Below are 17,443 nucleotides of genomic sequence, written 5' to 3'. Positions count from 1 at the left end.
GAAAACGTATCTTCAATAGGCCAACCTCTATTGTGAGAAAGAACAAAAGTGATGTAAAAAACAAGGCCTCTGTATTGCTCCAATTAAATTGTAAACTGTAATATTTATTTTGTGTCATACAGTCTGAATTTGAGACATGAACTTCATTTGCAATTATTTACTGATAAGGCATCCTTATGAAAACTTCAAAACTTACAACTAGGTAATTTTGCTACATAGATACTTGAAGCTGTAAACTGCACTCTCCAAACATGCTTCTGAATCCGCTTGTGCTCGATTCCTAAGGTGATAGTGGAAAATCCACTGACATCACTCTCGTCGTATTACAGGTGCTTGAAGTGTCGCTGTTGTTGTTCAATGAAACAAACATCCGCTCCACTGAATTTTCCAAAACAGCTTCATTCTGCCATGCTCTTTCCATGATGCTCTGCATATACTTGATGGCTTTCTTCCAATCTTCATAGTTGATGTTCCTAACAGCTTCTTTTGTGAGTGCTTCTTATTCTTGGCAACGTAACCTTTAATTTGGCTCCATATTAACTCTACTGGCTTGAAATGGAAGTGGTAAGATGGTAGCCTAATTACTGCAAGCCCATATGTTTTTCCATTTTGTTGATTTCTTACCTGGTGAACTGTGGAAAGTTACCATTTACATTGATGTTATGGTGCTGAAATCATTCAGTCATTTCCTCTTTTTGCTTTTACATGGAGAGTGCCTTATCAACAACTACTGAATGATAAGGAGCATTAACTAGAACAGTTGCTGACAGTCTTTCCAGATTTGGCATTTGTGATCTTTATGAGCTTCTATGTAAATGTGACATGGCTCATTTCTTCATGGCAATCTTCTGTATTCTTTGTTTTAAGAAACTGGGGACTATTTGGGACAAAACTTTGTGAGGTGCCTGCATGAAGAAGAATAAGTCTACCCCCACTGCCGGAAGGCATTGCCAATTTTCCTTTAGTTGTTGTATGTCCGGAATGCTTGACAACATGATTTGAATTGATCCAAGTTTTATCAAACCACACCACTTCGTCAATATTCATGCTACAGATCTGCCTTAAAAATAGTCATCACCATGCAGCTACATCGTCCCTCTCCATCAACAGCTCAAGGCACAGATATGTCAATAGTGAAAGTCAAGGTTGTATCCTGTGCATCTGGATCTATATTGATAATGTCCTGCTCCATACGATGTTTTCCCTCAGAGGTTTTAATTTTCATTGTTTCTCCAGCTTTCCATTCTTTCTCGAGAATTCCCAATACTCACAGCTGTGTTTGTTTGTATTCAAAGCTGCAGCAGTTCTATCGATTACCTTGTTAATAGAGAGGAGCAGGCCACCATTAAATTTTTCGTCTCAAAGTAGGCAAGTAATAAGCAAAGCCATTTCCCTTGACTGCTCTCATACGGCAATCCCCTGGTTAAGAGTTCAGTATCAAACAACAAATAACCTGTAACAATAATTACTAAACCATGAAAATGAACATAAATAAAGCCACAAGGTGCAGCAAAACACCCAGGACATCAAGCTGCTTCAGGTGATTATTTGTGCTGCTTCAGGCTGGACCTTCAGTGATTTAGTTACAACTCACTGAACCTACTAGGTGAAACATATAGCAGAATCGTACTTAGCCACTCAAGCATGTTACACCATGTTACCACCACTGTCATGAATGGATGCATGTGTTTTGCTTTGGTCGATATGCCTCCAATCTGCAGTAACTTTAAGCTTCCTTGCTATATTTTCTCCAGAACTGAGAACATAGGACAGACTTCATAGCAAGAGCTTGGTGCTGCAGTTGGAATCGAAGAGACAACCAATCAGCTATTAAACTTATGAAGTTATGCAAACAGGCCCTTATATCCAAAGTTACAGAAACTGTGAGAAAAGGTTTCGTTTGATTTTTTTTTTTTTTCTTCATGAATACTGTGGTAAATGAGAGGAATAATTTTTTGCGAAATATATGTAAGGCTTACATTTTATAAGTGGGCAAAGTTTATTTGAAGAGTCTTGTAAGTCTAGTCCTTTCTGCAATAGATAATGCCTTATTGTCTAATGCAGTTATTGCTCCCATTAAACTTAATGTTTATGTCATTGCATCCCAAAGCAACTTCCTTTCAAATGATTCTCACATAGTCAATTGCTTTCTTGTTTATGTTGAAATTGAACTTACAGCAGAGATTGCTGAAGACAGTGTAGGCACAGCAGTGGTTGTATCTTAATTAATTTCTTGAACTTTAATCTGGACATTTCAAATGATATTTCATAGCCAAAGTACATGTTAGACAAAAAAATATTTCATTGAGGTTAAAGTAAGTTAGGCATTTTCTGCTAGTTTAAATGTTTTTTTACAACTACATTCCACAAAAAGTCTATGCATCCCAAATAAGTTTTCAATCAAACAAGAGTATTTGATAAATACGTATAGCTAGGTACTTAAAGATATTAATTATAAAATCTGTGGAACACCATCTCGTTGATCAATGTAAGAAAACAACTCGAAACAGTAGGCATGGTAATTCTTTGGTAAACAACTGTTTTTTCCTTCCGTTTCTGCCATGAGAAGTTTGAACTTGGCACAACAAATGGCAAACTTACGATTGTCACTATTTATATTAAAATATTTGCAAATGAAATTTTTCATAATTTGTCTTGCAATGCGCAAATTATTTTCAGTAGTGAACTCAAATAACAACAAATGAAGGTGATAGCAACTTGCAATAAATAAATAGTGAAGACAATCAATCACTGTTACTCTCTCATTTCACTTGTGAACAGTGGTGCCATAATTCATCTGAACCCATCCAGTCTGCACCTGACCACTGTGGGCTTGCTCACACTTACGTGTCACAACATGCTCAGTTACAATGTTTGACCAAATATCCAGGTGCCGATTATATGGTTTATACGATGGTCGGACATCCGATATGCAGTCAAAGAGCTATCTGTTTCATCTCTACTTCATGTTGATAGGTAAAGGGGATGGGGCAATTACATGGGAAGGCAGTGACTGCTGAGCATAAATGTTGTGTGCTGAATGTTTGTATATAGTGCAAATAAATGAGGGAGAGGCTTACACCAGTTACAGGACTAATTTATTTATGTATTTATTTGCTTATTTAACTTGAACAGATTAGGGCCTTCGGGCCCAATCATACATCAGACCTGGGTTTCAGACATATACTATATCTTTTTCCTTACCCATAGTTATTTAAGAAATGATGATAATTTTAATATGACAAATAGCATTAATAGAATTAAAAATGACTTGAATGTGTGTAACAACAATGTGAATAAATAGTACTGACTAAGAACTACTACCACTACTACTGCTACAGTAATAATAATGATAATAATAATACAAAATTGATGTTTTATTTTCTGATATAGCTGGTTCAGAGGGAGTGAAATTTAAGTAGACTGCACCAGCTAAGAGCACCGGTAAATGAGGATGATATGGTTGGAAAGAAGGATGTAATGGGGTAACGAGTGTGTACAGAGACAATGGTAGACAGTATTGTTGCTTCAACAGCTAAGTTATTAACTGGGTTTGAAACTGGGTATGTTACTCAGTTCTTGATTTAATGAGGAGTTTATTCTAGAGTTGGGTTCATTCTCAGTAGAAGGACATAAAGAAAGTGGTGGAGTGAGACAGAAAAGATTTGGCTACAATGGGAAGCAGTCTTCTGCTGTGATGTTCAGACAGCAGCGTTAAGGGCAAGGAAAGATACAAGGGACAGTGTATGTTAATAAGACAGAAGAGGAGGCAGAGTATGTGGAAATCTCTGCATTTGTATGCACGCAGTCAGGATAGCTGTGCATGATGATGAAATATGACTAATGAGTCGAAAGGTGCAGATACATCGAACACAAGTGGCCATAACCAGTTCCAGATACTGTAAGCCTCCCTGAGGAAGACCTTGCAGGGTAACATAATCAACTGTTAGGAGTATAAGGGTTTCTTTTTAAGGTCAAAATGGAAGAGCTTTTTATATTTGTGTAGGGCATGGAGAGATGCTGATGCCTTCTTGCACAGTGCAGCTGTGTACACCATCCAATTTACATTTTTATGTATTATTACTCACCGGCCGCGGTGGCCGAGCGGTTGTAGGCGCTTCAGTCCGGAACCGCGCGACTGCTATGGTCGCAGGTTCGAGTCCTGCGTCGGGCATGGGGGTGTGTGATTTCCTGAGGTTGGTTAGGTTTAAGTGGTTCTAAGTTCTAGGGGACTGATGACCTCAGATGTTAAGTCCCATAGTGCTTAGAGCCATTTGAACCATTTATTATTACTTGTAGACTCTTGGCTGAGGGAGAGAAGTTGATATTTGCCCCATTTAGGATAAAGATAATATGGATTCCTGGTATCCCAGGCTAATGAGCCTAGGAAGACCAACCAGGACCACTTGGTTGAGCTTTAACCTTATATTCTTTGCCCATTTTGATAGTGAACACAAGTCGGAATTGAAATTCTGGATAGATGTCTTCAAATGTATTGGTTTTGTCCTTAGTTTCAACTCGATGTCATCAGCATACCTGTGTCTGAAGTAGGACAAGGACAAAATTGATGACACATCATTGGCATACGTACATACATACATACGGCACAAGCCACCATATGGTGCTTGGCGGATGGTGCCTTATACCACTACTATTTATTTTCTTTCTTGTTCCGGCTGCAAATAGGGATGGGGAAAATTAACTGTTCTTATGCCACAATAAGAGCTGTAATTTGTCTTATCTTCATAACCCTTCTGCAAAACATACATTGGCAGCAGTAGAATTGTTCTGCCATCAACTTCATTTTGCTGCTTTTGTAAATTTTCTCAATAGTGTTTCATGGAAAGAATGTCATCTACCCTCTATGGATTGACTTCTGTAGTACTTGTGTCTTGATCGAACCTACCAGTAACAAGTATAACAGAATGCCTACGAACTGCTTTGATGTCTTCCTTTCGTCTGACCTAGCAGGAATCCCAAACACTCACACAGTAAACAAGTGTTCTGCATGCAGTCTCCTTTATAAATGAGCTAAAATTCCCTAATATTCTCTCAATAAATTGAAGTCAACTATTTGTCTTCCCCTTTACCATCCTATTTGTCTTCCCCTTCACCATCCTCATATGCTCGTTCCATTTCATATCACTTTTCTTCGTTACTACCTCTCCTTTAACTTTGCTCAACCATCCTGATTCCAACCAAACCTTTCCTTCCTGAGTATCCAATATTTTTTTCTCTTTCTGCATTTTTGGCTACAACAACTTTCTCCATTGGTGGATGAGTCCGCTACATACCTTTTTAAATTGTAAACAGTGTGGAGTGTTAACCTTTGTCCTTACACTGTGTCTTTAACAACTGATGCAGTGGAAAGTTGAATTTATTTCACCTCAAATGGTCATTTATACACACTGAAAAATTTCTTAATTTGCCTTCCCATTTTCTCTCTTTCCTTATGAAGTCTAAAAATTCTCAGCAATAGTCATTCTCCTACATGATATCTTGGAATTCCTGAGTTCTCTTTACATTTCTTGTGGTAATCTATTGCCCATTTTTAAGGTTTTTCAGATATTGTGTCTGTCCTTTCATTTTCATTAACCTCCCTTACTTCTTGCCACTTAATCATTTTGAGAGTTGGTTCTCCCTCAATACTTCCTTTTCTTTTGTAACTAGTTCATTTGTCAGACAACAAAATTGTTGTTTTTCCACATTTCCCAGCTGCTTTACCCACACACTATCCTCATGTATTACTACATTTGTTAAATCTCATATTATTTCTATTTAAGTTAGGCTGTGCCATAGCTATGCTGACACCTCATCTTTTACCTCTTGTGTGCCATAGCTATGCTGACACCTCTCTTTTTACCTCTTGTAGCTCATTCACTTCATTGTGGAATGTAACTTCTCTCCTGCTTATTAAGAACCCTAATACTAGTTTCACCTGATAATGTCCTTAACTATAATTTTCTTTCAACAAGCAGAGGCCAAATAGAAAATTCATTACCAGTTTTGGTAAAATGTACATAGCTTTTTTGAAACACACATCTTTTTCGAAACACACATCTTGTATTTGAAACTTAGCATCCACCATCTCCCATACATTATTCCCTCTATTTCCTGTGATACCTCCGTTTATGACTCCCTTCACAGGCAACATTATTTCCTCACATAGGTCTTTGTAGATAAAGTGTCACTGCCAGTGTCAGTAAAAGACCAATAGCAACATCTTGAACGTGACCTCCTACCGTAAGATGAGAGAGACTCTCTTTTTTATTTCCTTCTCCTTCATTAACATTTCTGTTACATGCTGCTCTTCTTGGTAACAGATAAAAGCAGATTGTAAAACCCTTTCCTCCTGAGATTCTATTTTAGCTATAATTGCCCTTTCACTGATTGCTACCCTGAATGATCACTACTGTTCTCTGTACTCTGGTGATGTCGAGTTGCTTTGATTACTATCATTTCATCTCCTACGTTGTTACCTCCCTGTGACCGGACATGTTCTGTTATTATGTTAGTGAGATACCTCCTGCTCTCTCTCCTCCATTTCCTTGCTTGCATGTTTTAAACACCATCTTTAGAATGTTGGACAATTTGTCTATGATGCACATTACGCACTTCACCCCTTTTATCATTAGGTCTAAATGGTCTTCTTCCTCGATTACTGTATCCATTTGATTATCGTAACTCACCGGATGTATTTAAGTTACCTAACTGATGAAAGAATTCTACCAATATGCCTGTCTCTGGCTGTGCCAGGTAATCTACTGATTAACACCTTGGTTAATTGTGCTTCATGTATCTCCTTGTCTAAGAACTTAGTGTGGGTAATACGCCATTTTATAAAGTTTCAGTATCCTTCCGAGGAACCTGTATTAACTCCTGATCTCAATAACTGTAACCACAGTCTTTTCTGTGCACCTTTCAGACTGACTGTAGGACTCAAATCAGTCCATATTTAACCAAACTTGGGGAAGTGCATTGCCCTTCATGTGGTTAATTACAAAATGTATCTTCTCCTTATCATTTCAAACTTTTGGTAAAACCTTGGAAAGTGTAAAAATAATACTGGGTCGGTTTTGCCATAAGGATCAAACTTTGGAAATTTTTGTGGCATTCATTTGTCCATGGCCAGCATCAACTTTTCCCTCCAATTACTACAGTCTCCTTGGTTTATCTCACTGTGGTCTGCATTCTTAACCCTCGAGCAGGCGTACCTTTTTTCATAACACAAGCGAGCGCACGGTGCACTTTATACACATATATAAAGAACAACAGTCCTTACATTACCAAGGTAAACATTAATGAAGAAAATTGCAAATAAATCTTAATTTAATTTAATGACAATAAAGTAAACTAACTCCATATGGGGTAAATCACTGTTCAATCAAACAACAATAAAATCAACCTTTCATTGTATCTTCCTGTTGCCACACTCAGGTGTTATCCCACAGTAATGACCCACTTGAAGCATTATACAGCACAGTTGCATCAGGTCACTGCCAACCACTTATAACACAACTCATTACAATGTCTGGTGATGCAATAATGTAGGAATAGGTATGAGCTCGCAGTTATAAAATGACAGTGGAATGGTACAAAATGTTATTTATGAGTGGCACGCTTTATACACAAGTGCACCTGCTCGAGAATTAAAGATGCTACAAGATGGTATTGTTATTTTCTATTGTGTTGGGGCATGGCCACTGCTAATTGGCTCCTTTTGCTGCCTTTTTAAATCTTGTAATGGTTCAACACTAATACTATCAACTGACAGTTCGCACTCTTTTTACTTTTTTACAACCCACCTACTAATGGCAGTTATGTCTGCAACCACCTTTTTGTTTAATGATTCTGGTCTATGGTGGACACACTGACTTTCATGTTGGTTACCTCTTGCTCAGATATTTTGGACATGGTTTGCAATTTATGAATCTCATTAGTGCTCTGTTGCTCTTTTACTATAAGCTCTGGAGCAGAAGCATTCAATGATTTTGCTTCCTTCTCTACCATATCAATCTAACCGGCTGACTGTCAAGCTGAGGTTAAAAATGTGCTAATTATCTTTCTACTTTTGGTATTAATCTCATCCATAAAACTTTTGAATCAATTTAAATCTTCTATTCCTTTCTTTTCTCTAAATTCTCTCTGCTAAGAAACAAAAATTTTAATGGTAGTTATTCACACAGAAATAAGCAAGTAGCCTCCTTAATCTACTAAACATGCTTCTAGGATATGGACAAATCCAGTTCTACTGATTATTGTGTCTTAAAACCAATCATGCACAAATTGCAATTCTTGAATATAATTCTTTGAAATAGCCTCCATCCTGGATACTAACAACTGAGTAACTGTTCATGCACTACAGTACTATCCACAAATCACGTAGTATTCACATGGTTGTCAGTTATTCAGATAAGCACTGTAATGACTCATGCTCATGTAGGTGAAGTTTGCAGCTTATTTACCCAGTCCTCATACTTGTTTTGTTCCATCATGTTATTTTCTAGACTTTCTCCAAAGAATCACCATGAACAGGTCAGTCCATCTACAAGTGCATGGTACAATTTGATATGATTTCCTTTCCTTGGTTTAATAATCTTATTTCAGCTGTAAAATCTTTAAAATGGGAAATCAGGGTAGTATTGTTGCTTACAACTGTTAGTCCCTAACGTTAATTAATAGTGAGCTAGTTGAGTGGAAATATTTCTCTCCAGCTATGTTAGTAAGAAGTGGTAGTTGTCCTGAGGTGATAGATCCTGACTGTACAGGTGCCAATATTTCAGAGCCCCCTTGTAAAGACTTACAAATGATAGTGCCAATTTAATATTGTAGAAGTTGTCATCTGTAGTCAATCACTGAAAAAAAGAATAAAAAATAAAAAAAATTATGAAATGGTATGTCAGCTTTAGGTCAGAGTGCCATTTGAGTAATAGTACTATTTACGCTTTTGTGAATGGATTTATTCAGTTGCACAAAAGGAAACATATTTTCAATGAAATAATTTTTCCTGCAATTATAACGTGCAATGTTTTTAACAAGGCTAGAATTTTCCTTGTACTTGTTAACAATGTCAGTGGAAAAAATAAAACTGTGCACTTTCACAGTGTAATTCTTCACAGTGACCTAACTCAAATTTTATCTCAAAATGATATTACTGCAAATGAACCTCAGAAACTTAATTTCTACTCAGCTCACTACATTTTACTCTGACAGCGTAAAAAAACTTTCTACAGCAGAAAGATGTTTAATTTGAAAAGAAACAATTCTGTTCAACTACATCTTTTATATTTTTCTCCACCAGAACATAGTTATAATTATTTACTGGTACCTTTGTATATAACATTAAATGAGAGAGTCTGGTTTCAGTTGCCTGAGACTGAAGTCGTGTGTGGATTGAATTTGCTTGAGTGTCTGTGCCTGTGTCAGTGTATTGTTGATGAAGGTCTTAATGGGCGAAAACTATCATTGTGAGAGTCTTTTGTTGTGCCTATCTGAGACTCAGCAAATCTGCTATATGGTGAGTAGCAACTTTCCTTTTTATAATATTGTTACATTTCATCCTGGACTTTCCATTGTTTGATAAATGAGAGAGTCAGTGACATAGCCGAACATTTTATTGTCTTTTGCACTCAACTTTAATGTATTCTCCCTTCATTAACAAATACGAAAAGCTTCTCGTAAGAAGTCCACTCTCCATTATTTTTTATACAGTCTTTTCTTTTCCTTTTCACTGAATGATGATCTCCAAAGATAATTTTATTTTTGACAAGGTACAGATTTTATTTCTTTTCTGTCTTTTCATTTATATTGCTGCTTAACATTGCCAGACAATTACTGCCATCTGTCAGCCAATGGCTACATTCCGTCAACCCAGGTTGCTCTCACAGTTGAGAGTTTTGCCAGCAAGACGCATCACCAGAATGTCATTTCTTCTCTATCACTGGCCCAGCATTAATTGTGTAATTTCATGAAATCAAAAAGAGAACCTGAATATCAAATCTGGTCATGTGAGGCTAAACCATAGCTTGTTGGCTTGAAAAATCGGAAAATAATTTTGTGAAGAAACAATGGCATACCCTCACAAGTCATTCGGTGATTGACTTTTCTTATCCACAGTGTTATCAGCAAACAGTTTCAGATTGCTGCTTACCCGATCCATCAGATTGTTCATGTGTACACTTCCCAGGGACACTACTGGTGATACTCTTGTTTCTGATGGACACTTTCCACCAAGGACAATATACTGGGTTCTATCACTTAAAAAGTCTTTGAGCCACATATCTGGGGACCTAATATGTATGCTTGGACTTTTGTTATCAGTACAGTGAAGTACCATGTCAAACACTTTCCGGAAATGAAGAAATGTAGAATCTGCCTGGTGCTCTTCATCTGTGGTTTGGAGGATATCACGAGAAAAGCTTCTTAAATCCATGGTGATTTGTGGATAGAAACTTTCCTGTCTATGGAAATTTATTGTATTTGAACTCTGAATATGTTCAAGAATTCTGTCTCTGATCAATGTTAAGGACATTGGTCTGTAATTTCGTGGGTCCATGCTTTTACCCTTTGTACTAACCCAAGAACTCGATAATTTTATTACATGAAAAAATATACACACGAGAGACAAAGTACATACAACAGTCAACACACAAATGGCCAGTGAAGCCTTGTGCTCTGGCCTTTTATAGTCAGTAGTTTTAACAAGGGTCACAGCCGACAGGTTGCGCATGCAACTACTATCATACTAGCAGGCCAAGTGGTCTCTAGTGGTCTAATCAAGCACAGACTTCATGTGCTAACTATAAAGTGGTGCACACACAAATTTGGTAATTGCAACATTCCTCTCCCTTTGCAAAGAAGTGAGCACTATGCTCCTGTCCGTTTCTTCTGTTGTTGACGTTGGATGTTGAGCCATCAACTGAGTTTTTGAACAGAAGTGATGAATGCAGGTCAGGGAATATATTATTTAATATATTCCCTAACCTGCATTCATCACTTCTTTTCAACAGCTCAGTTGATGACTCAACATCCAACGTCTGCTAAATATGCCACAGTATGTGTTAATGGTTTCTCATGGTGCACAATGTCAGCTATGTTTTGTATCTTCGATATGTACATGTATATGACAACTGGTCCATAGGACCCCCCAGGGGATCCACAACTCTTTTGTGGATACGTGCGTAGCGAGCACGGGGCCCCGAGCTAATGTGGCCTTCCTTCCTTTCCGGGCTGCATACCTTCCCTTTCCGCATCCTTCCCCATCCCCTGTCTTCACCCCCCCCCCCCTCACCTCTTGCTCTTTCCTTCACTTTCTCCCCCTCTGGGAGTATGGTTTGCGCCTACGTCCGGAGACGGACGCTTGTAAATGTACCGCATTCTTCTTCTTCCTTGCTTGTATGTCTTCTTCCTTCCTTTGTCCATCTCCTTTCCTTACCTCTTCTCTTTACCCTTTTCTCCGCTGCGGCGTTTGAGACCCCCTCTTCTTTCCTTTCCCTTTCTCTTTCTTCCTCCCTGTGCGTGTCTGAAGGCCGACCCACGCACTTCCATGCGTAGCCGGTGACGGGGTAACGCGTAATTCCCCGCCCCGGGTAGACAGGTAGGACACGTACGTACCCCCTGGTAAAGGCCAGGCCCAGGGAGGGGTGATTACCCGAGCTGATACCTTCCGAAAGTGCCGATTGGTCCCTCCGTCCGTATGTCGGGAGGTGTGACCTGAGGTGTGAACAATCACCTAAGGCGGGTGTGCCCTCGGTGAGGGCCCCCACAAGGGAGGAGCGCGCCATCGGAGACGCCGGTAATCATGGGGGATTCTTCCGCAATGGTTTCCTCACCTTCCACTATGTCTGCTCACAAACGTAAGTTCACTGAGTCTCAGCCACAGACGGTTCTTCCATCGTTGCCACAGTTCCTTGTTGTTTCTCGGTCTGACGAAGGTCACGACTTTTCCACGGTCAACCCTTTCATTATTCAGAAAGGTGTCGACGCAATTGCGGGTCCTGTAAAGTCTTGTTCCAGATTACGGAATGGTACCCTGTTGTTAGAAACACACAGTGCCCTCCAGGCTCAAAAATTGCTGCGTACTTCTCTGCTCCACACCTTCCCTGTCCGGGTGGAACCGCACCGTACCTTAAATTCCTCGCGTGGAGTCGTTTATACACGCTCCCTCGATGGATTGTCTGACGAAGAAATTCAGCACTACCTGTCTGACCAGGGCGTCACCGCTGTTCATCGGGTTATGAAAAGGGTTGACTCGAACATCATTCCAACCCGCACTGTCTTCTTGACTTTTGACAAAGTTCAACTCCCATCAAAAATCAAAGCAGGCTATGAGATAATTTCCGTTCGCCCTTATGTCCCAAACCCTACGCGTTGCTATCGATGTCAGCGGTTTAATCACACCAGCCAGTCCTGTTCCAATCCGGCCAAATGTGTTACGTGTGGCAGGGATGCCCATGAGGGTGCTTGTCCACCTCCATCCCCTCGCTGCATCAACTGTATGGGTGACCACGCTGCTTCCTCTCGAGATTGCCCTGTTTTTAAGGACGAAAAGCTGATCCAGGAAATAAGAGTGAAGGAAAAGGTGTCGACCTTTGCTGCTCGAAAGTTACTCGCCAGTCGACAGCCCACTGTGCCTCAGAAAGGAAAATACAGCGCTGTCCTTGCTTCTTCTCGGCCAACAAAGGAGGCGGCCACGCAGACTTGCGACCTCACATTTAGTACCACGGTCGTCAGATCGGCCAGCGCAAAGATCGCCCGTTCAACCTCACCTCTTTCGCCTGCCCGCTCTATGGCTCACCCTTCGTCGGGTTCTGCTAAATCTCGAGCCCAAAAGTCAGACGCCAAGTCTACAAAAAAAGAGCATTCTCGTGAAGAGTTTTTACGTACTGCAATTTCACAACCATCGGTTCCTCCTTCATCTAAACATACCTCCAAGAAGGCTACGAAGAAACACAGTTCCTCTCCTTCTCCGCCAAGGCGTGTCCCATCTACAGCACCACCTGGCGGAAATCGCCCTCGGCCATCTTCTGTGTCGCCGAGGCGCACTGTTGGTGGCCGGTCAACTGGCCGATCGTTGGTGGCAGGAGCTGCTCCTGACCAACCTATGGATCAGGATCTTCTGCCTTCGACTGAATGCCATTCCATGCTGTCGGTCGCAAGCTCTGAGCAGTCGTTGAGTTGACAGCACCCTTGGTGCCGTTCCTCCATTTTCTGTTCACCCTATGTCCATTATCCACTGGAATATCCGCGGCATTCGCGCCAATCGGGAGGAATTGTCGATCCTCTTACGATCCTACTCGCCGGTCATCTTCTGTCTTCAGGAAACAAAGCTGCGTCCCCATGACCGCTTTGTTCTCCCTCATTTTCAGTCCGTCCGATATGACCTCCCCTCAGTTGAAGGCACTCCAGCCCATGGAGGACTCATGATTCTGCTCCATGATACTCTCCATTATCACCCAATCCCCTTAAACACTTCCTTCCAAGCTGTCGCCGTCCGTCTTTCCCTTTCTGGATACACGTTCTCTCTTTGTACGGTATACGTTCCATCGTCTACACCAATGGCACGAGCTGATCTCCTTCATCTTCTTGATCAGCTTCCACCCCCCTATTTGCTGGTTGGGGACTTCAATGCCCACCACCCGCTTTGGGGATCTCCACATCCTTGTCCACGTGGCTCACTATTGCTAGACGTCTTCCACCAAGCGGATCTAGTCTGCCTCAACACTGGGGTCCCTACATTTTTGTCTGCCTCCACGGCAAATTTATCCCATTTGGACCTTGCGGTCGGTACTGTTCCGCTAGCTCGGCGCTTCGAATGGTTCGCCCTTGATGATACACACTCGAGTGACCACTTTCCATGTGTTCTTCGACTGCAGCCTCAACTGCCATATATGCGCTCGCGACGCTGGAAGTTTGCCCAAGCCGATTGGACACTTTTTTCGTCTCTAGCGACATTCGATGACCGTCGCTTTCCCAGCGTCGACGATGAGGTCACACATTTTACCGACGTTATTCTCACAGCTGCGGAACGTTCAATACCACGCACCTCCGAATTGCCCCGGCGCCCTCCAGTTCCTTGGTGGAACGAGGCCTGCCGTGACGCAATACGTGAGCGGCGACGTGCTCTTCGCATTTTCCGTCACCATCCAACTTTGGCCAACTGTATCCGATATAAGCAGCTCCGTGCGCGATGCCGTCGCGTCATCCGCGATAGCAAGAAGGCAAGCTGGAAATTCTTTACTAGCTCATTTAACAACTTCACTCCCTCCTCGGAAGTTTGGAGTCGGCTTCGACGGTTCTCAGGCGCGCCTAGTTTCTCCCCGGTCTCTGGGCTCACTGTCGCGCATGATACCTTAGTGGACCCCGTCGCAATTTCTAACTCATTGGGTCAGCACTTTGCTGAGATTTCGAGCTCTTCAAATTACCCGCCAGCGTTTCTCCCGAAGAAACGTGCAGCAGAAGTGCGGCATCTTGATTTCTCCTCTCAAAATCGCGAAAGCTACAATACTGTTTTCTCCATGCGCGAACTCCAACATGCACTCTCTACTTCTCGCTCCTCCGCCCCAGGACCGGATGGTATCCATGTCCAAATGTTGCTGCATTTATCAACCCATAGCCTGCGTCACCTCCTACGCCTTTATAATCGAATTTGGACCGACAGTACCTTTCCCAGGCGATGGCGGGAAGCTATTGTCGTTCCCGTTCCGAAACCTGGAAAGGACAAACATCTCCCCTCTAGCTATCGCCCCATTTCTCTCACGAGTAGTGTCTGTAAGGTTTTGGAGCGTATGGTGAATTACCGTTTAGCTTGGTGGCTGGAGTCCCGCAGTCTTTTAACACCAGCCCAATGCGGATTCCGAAAGCATCGTTCTGCTGTTGACCATCTTGTTGCTCTCTCCACTTATATCATGAACAATTTTCTCCGGAAACGCCAAACGGTAGCAATATTTTTTGATCTGGAGAGAGCGTACGATACCTGTTGGAGGACAGGCATCCTCCGCACACTGTTCTCTTGGGGCTTTCGAGGCCGGCTGCCCCTTTTTCTTCGCGAATTTATGGCAGAGCGCACATTTAGGGTGCGGGTGAACACTACTCTCTCCCGTACTTTCTCCCAAGAAAACGGGGTACCCCAGGGCTCCGTGCTGAGTGTTGTACTGTTTGCCATCGCCATTAATCCAATTATGGATTGTCTCCTTCCTGATGTCTCGGCCTCCCTCTTTGTGGACGATTTTGCGATCTACTACAGTTCTCAAAGGACCAGCCTTCTTGAAAGACGTCTTCAAGGATGTCTCGATCGCCTCTACTCGTGGAGCATCGAAACCGGCTTCCGTTTCTCACCCAGTAAGACCGTTTGTGTTAATTTTTGGCGACGTAAGGAGTTTCTTCCGCCCTCCTTACATCTAGGTCCTGTCAACCTTCCGTTTTCCGACGTCGCTAAATTCTTGGGTCTTATGTTTGACAGAAAACTGTGCTGGTCCTCCCACGTTTCCTATCTTTCGGCTCGCTGTCTGCGTTCCCTTAACACCCTCCGTGTCCTGAGTGGTACCTCTTGGGGAGCGGACCGGGTGGTCCTTCTCCGCCTCTATCGCGCCTTAGTGCGCTCGAAATTGGATTATGGAAGCATAGTCTACTCCTCTGCTCGGCCGTCTATTCTTCGGCGTCTCGACTCTATCCACCACCGTGGATTACGTTTAGTGTCTGGAGCTTTTTACACCAGCCCTGTGGAAAGCCTTTATGCTGAGACTGCTGAACCTCCGCTGTCCAATCGGCGGGCAGTCCTTCTGAGTCGTTATGCTAGCCATCTGTCTTCCATGCCTGCTAATCCAGCCCATAACCTTTTTTTCGACGCCTCCTTTGATGTCGGGTATGCAGGCCGCTCCTCCTCCCTACTACCCCCGGGAGTCCGCTTCCGTCAACTGCTCCATTCTCTTTCCTTCCGCTTTCCTAAAACCTTCTTGACAACTTGGGGTACAGCACCGCCTTGGCACCGTCCTCGGATCGACTTGCTCAGAGACCTATGTCAATTTCCCAAAGATGGTACCCCTACACTTGTTTACCGTCGGGCATTTGCTGCTCTATGTGCACAAATGACGGAAGCCACATTTATTTACACCGATGGCTCGAAAACATCGTTAGGTGTAGGGAGTGCCTATATTGTTGGCGACACCCCAAATCACTTTCGGCTTCCCGACCAGTGTTCGGTTTATACTGCAGAGCTTTACGCTGTTCTCCAGGCTGTCCACTACATCCGCCGCCATCAGCGGATACAGTACGTAATCTGCTCAGATTCTCTCAGCTCTCTCCTAAGTCTCCAAGCTCTTTACCCTGTGCACCCTCTGGTCCACCGGATTCAGGACTGTCTGCGCTTGCTCCACCTGGGGGGCGTCTCAGTGGCGTTCCTCTGGCTCCCGGGACACGCTGGTATCTGTGGAAATGAAGCGGCCGATATAGCGGCCAAGGCTGCAGTCTCTCTTCCTCGGCCAGCTCTTCAGTCTCTTCCGTTTACCGATCTACGGAGCGGTTTATGTCGCCAAGTTACTCATTTATGGCATGCGCATTGGTCAACACTTCCCCACAATAAATTGCGGGAAGTGAAAGCCGTTCCTTGCGCTTGGACCTCTTCCTCCCGAACGCGTCGTCGGGAGGAGGTAATTTTAGCTCGACTCCGGATAGGGCACTGTCTTTTTAGTCATCGACATCTTTTAAGCGGTGATCCTCCCCCACTCTGTCCCCACTGCTCTCAGCTGTGGACGGTCAGACACCTTTTAATTGAATGCCCCTATTTTAATCCGTTACGCTCCCGTCTACAGCTATCGCCTGATCTATCGTCGATTTTAGCAGATGACACGCGCTCAGCTGACCGCGTTCTACAGTTTATTAGTGACAGTGAAATGACGTCAGTCATTTGAAGCTTTTTTTTTGTGGACAACCAACCCCTTTCTATAGTGGACTTTTAAGCATTCCTTCTGCCTTTAGTTTCTCCAATTTTCTGACTATGTTTCCATTGCTGCTGATTTTAAATTTCGTTTTTCTCCTGTTTTCTACGTCACGGGCTGGGCGCTAATGACCATAGAAGTTTTGCGCCCTAAAACCAAAAAAAAAAAAAAAAAAAAAAAAAAAAAAAAAAAAAAAAAAAAAAAAAAAAAAAAAAAAAAATGGTCCATAGGACCAAAATTATTTATTTTCGTCGATGACATGTCACAGACAGGTCAGATAGATTTCAACATTTCAACAAGCACTTCAGAATGGCTACACAACCAAAATCATGATTATGTACAATAAACGAACAGTTAAGAGTCAGTGGCGGAAATTTCTTGTAAAAAAAATACTGTATGACTGTGGTCCCCACAAAGGAAAGTCATTAGTTCTAACAGTGGGCTGGGCTAGCAGGCTGCACACACAACTGCTGCTGTACTAGCAGGCCGGGTGGCCTCTAGTGGCCGTA

At 42.4% G+C, this 17,443-nt stretch overlaps 1 protein-coding gene across 1 annotated transcript in view; it reads left to right on the top strand.

Annotated features, from left to right (window-relative positions):
* LOC124776695 (DNA-directed RNA polymerase I subunit RPA1) overlaps positions 1 to 17,443 on the top strand; it is a 307,614-nt gene that overhangs the window by 216,325 nt on the left and 73,846 nt on the right. The gene's annotated exons all lie outside the window — the stretch shown is intronic.

This window comes from Schistocerca piceifrons, chromosome 1 (assembly GCF_021461385.2).
Source record: "Schistocerca piceifrons isolate TAMUIC-IGC-003096 chromosome 1, iqSchPice1.1, whole genome shotgun sequence".
NCBI lineage: Eukaryota > Metazoa > Arthropoda > Insecta > Orthoptera > Acrididae > Schistocerca > Schistocerca piceifrons.
This window is presented reverse-complemented; position numbering and strand designations above follow the sequence as displayed.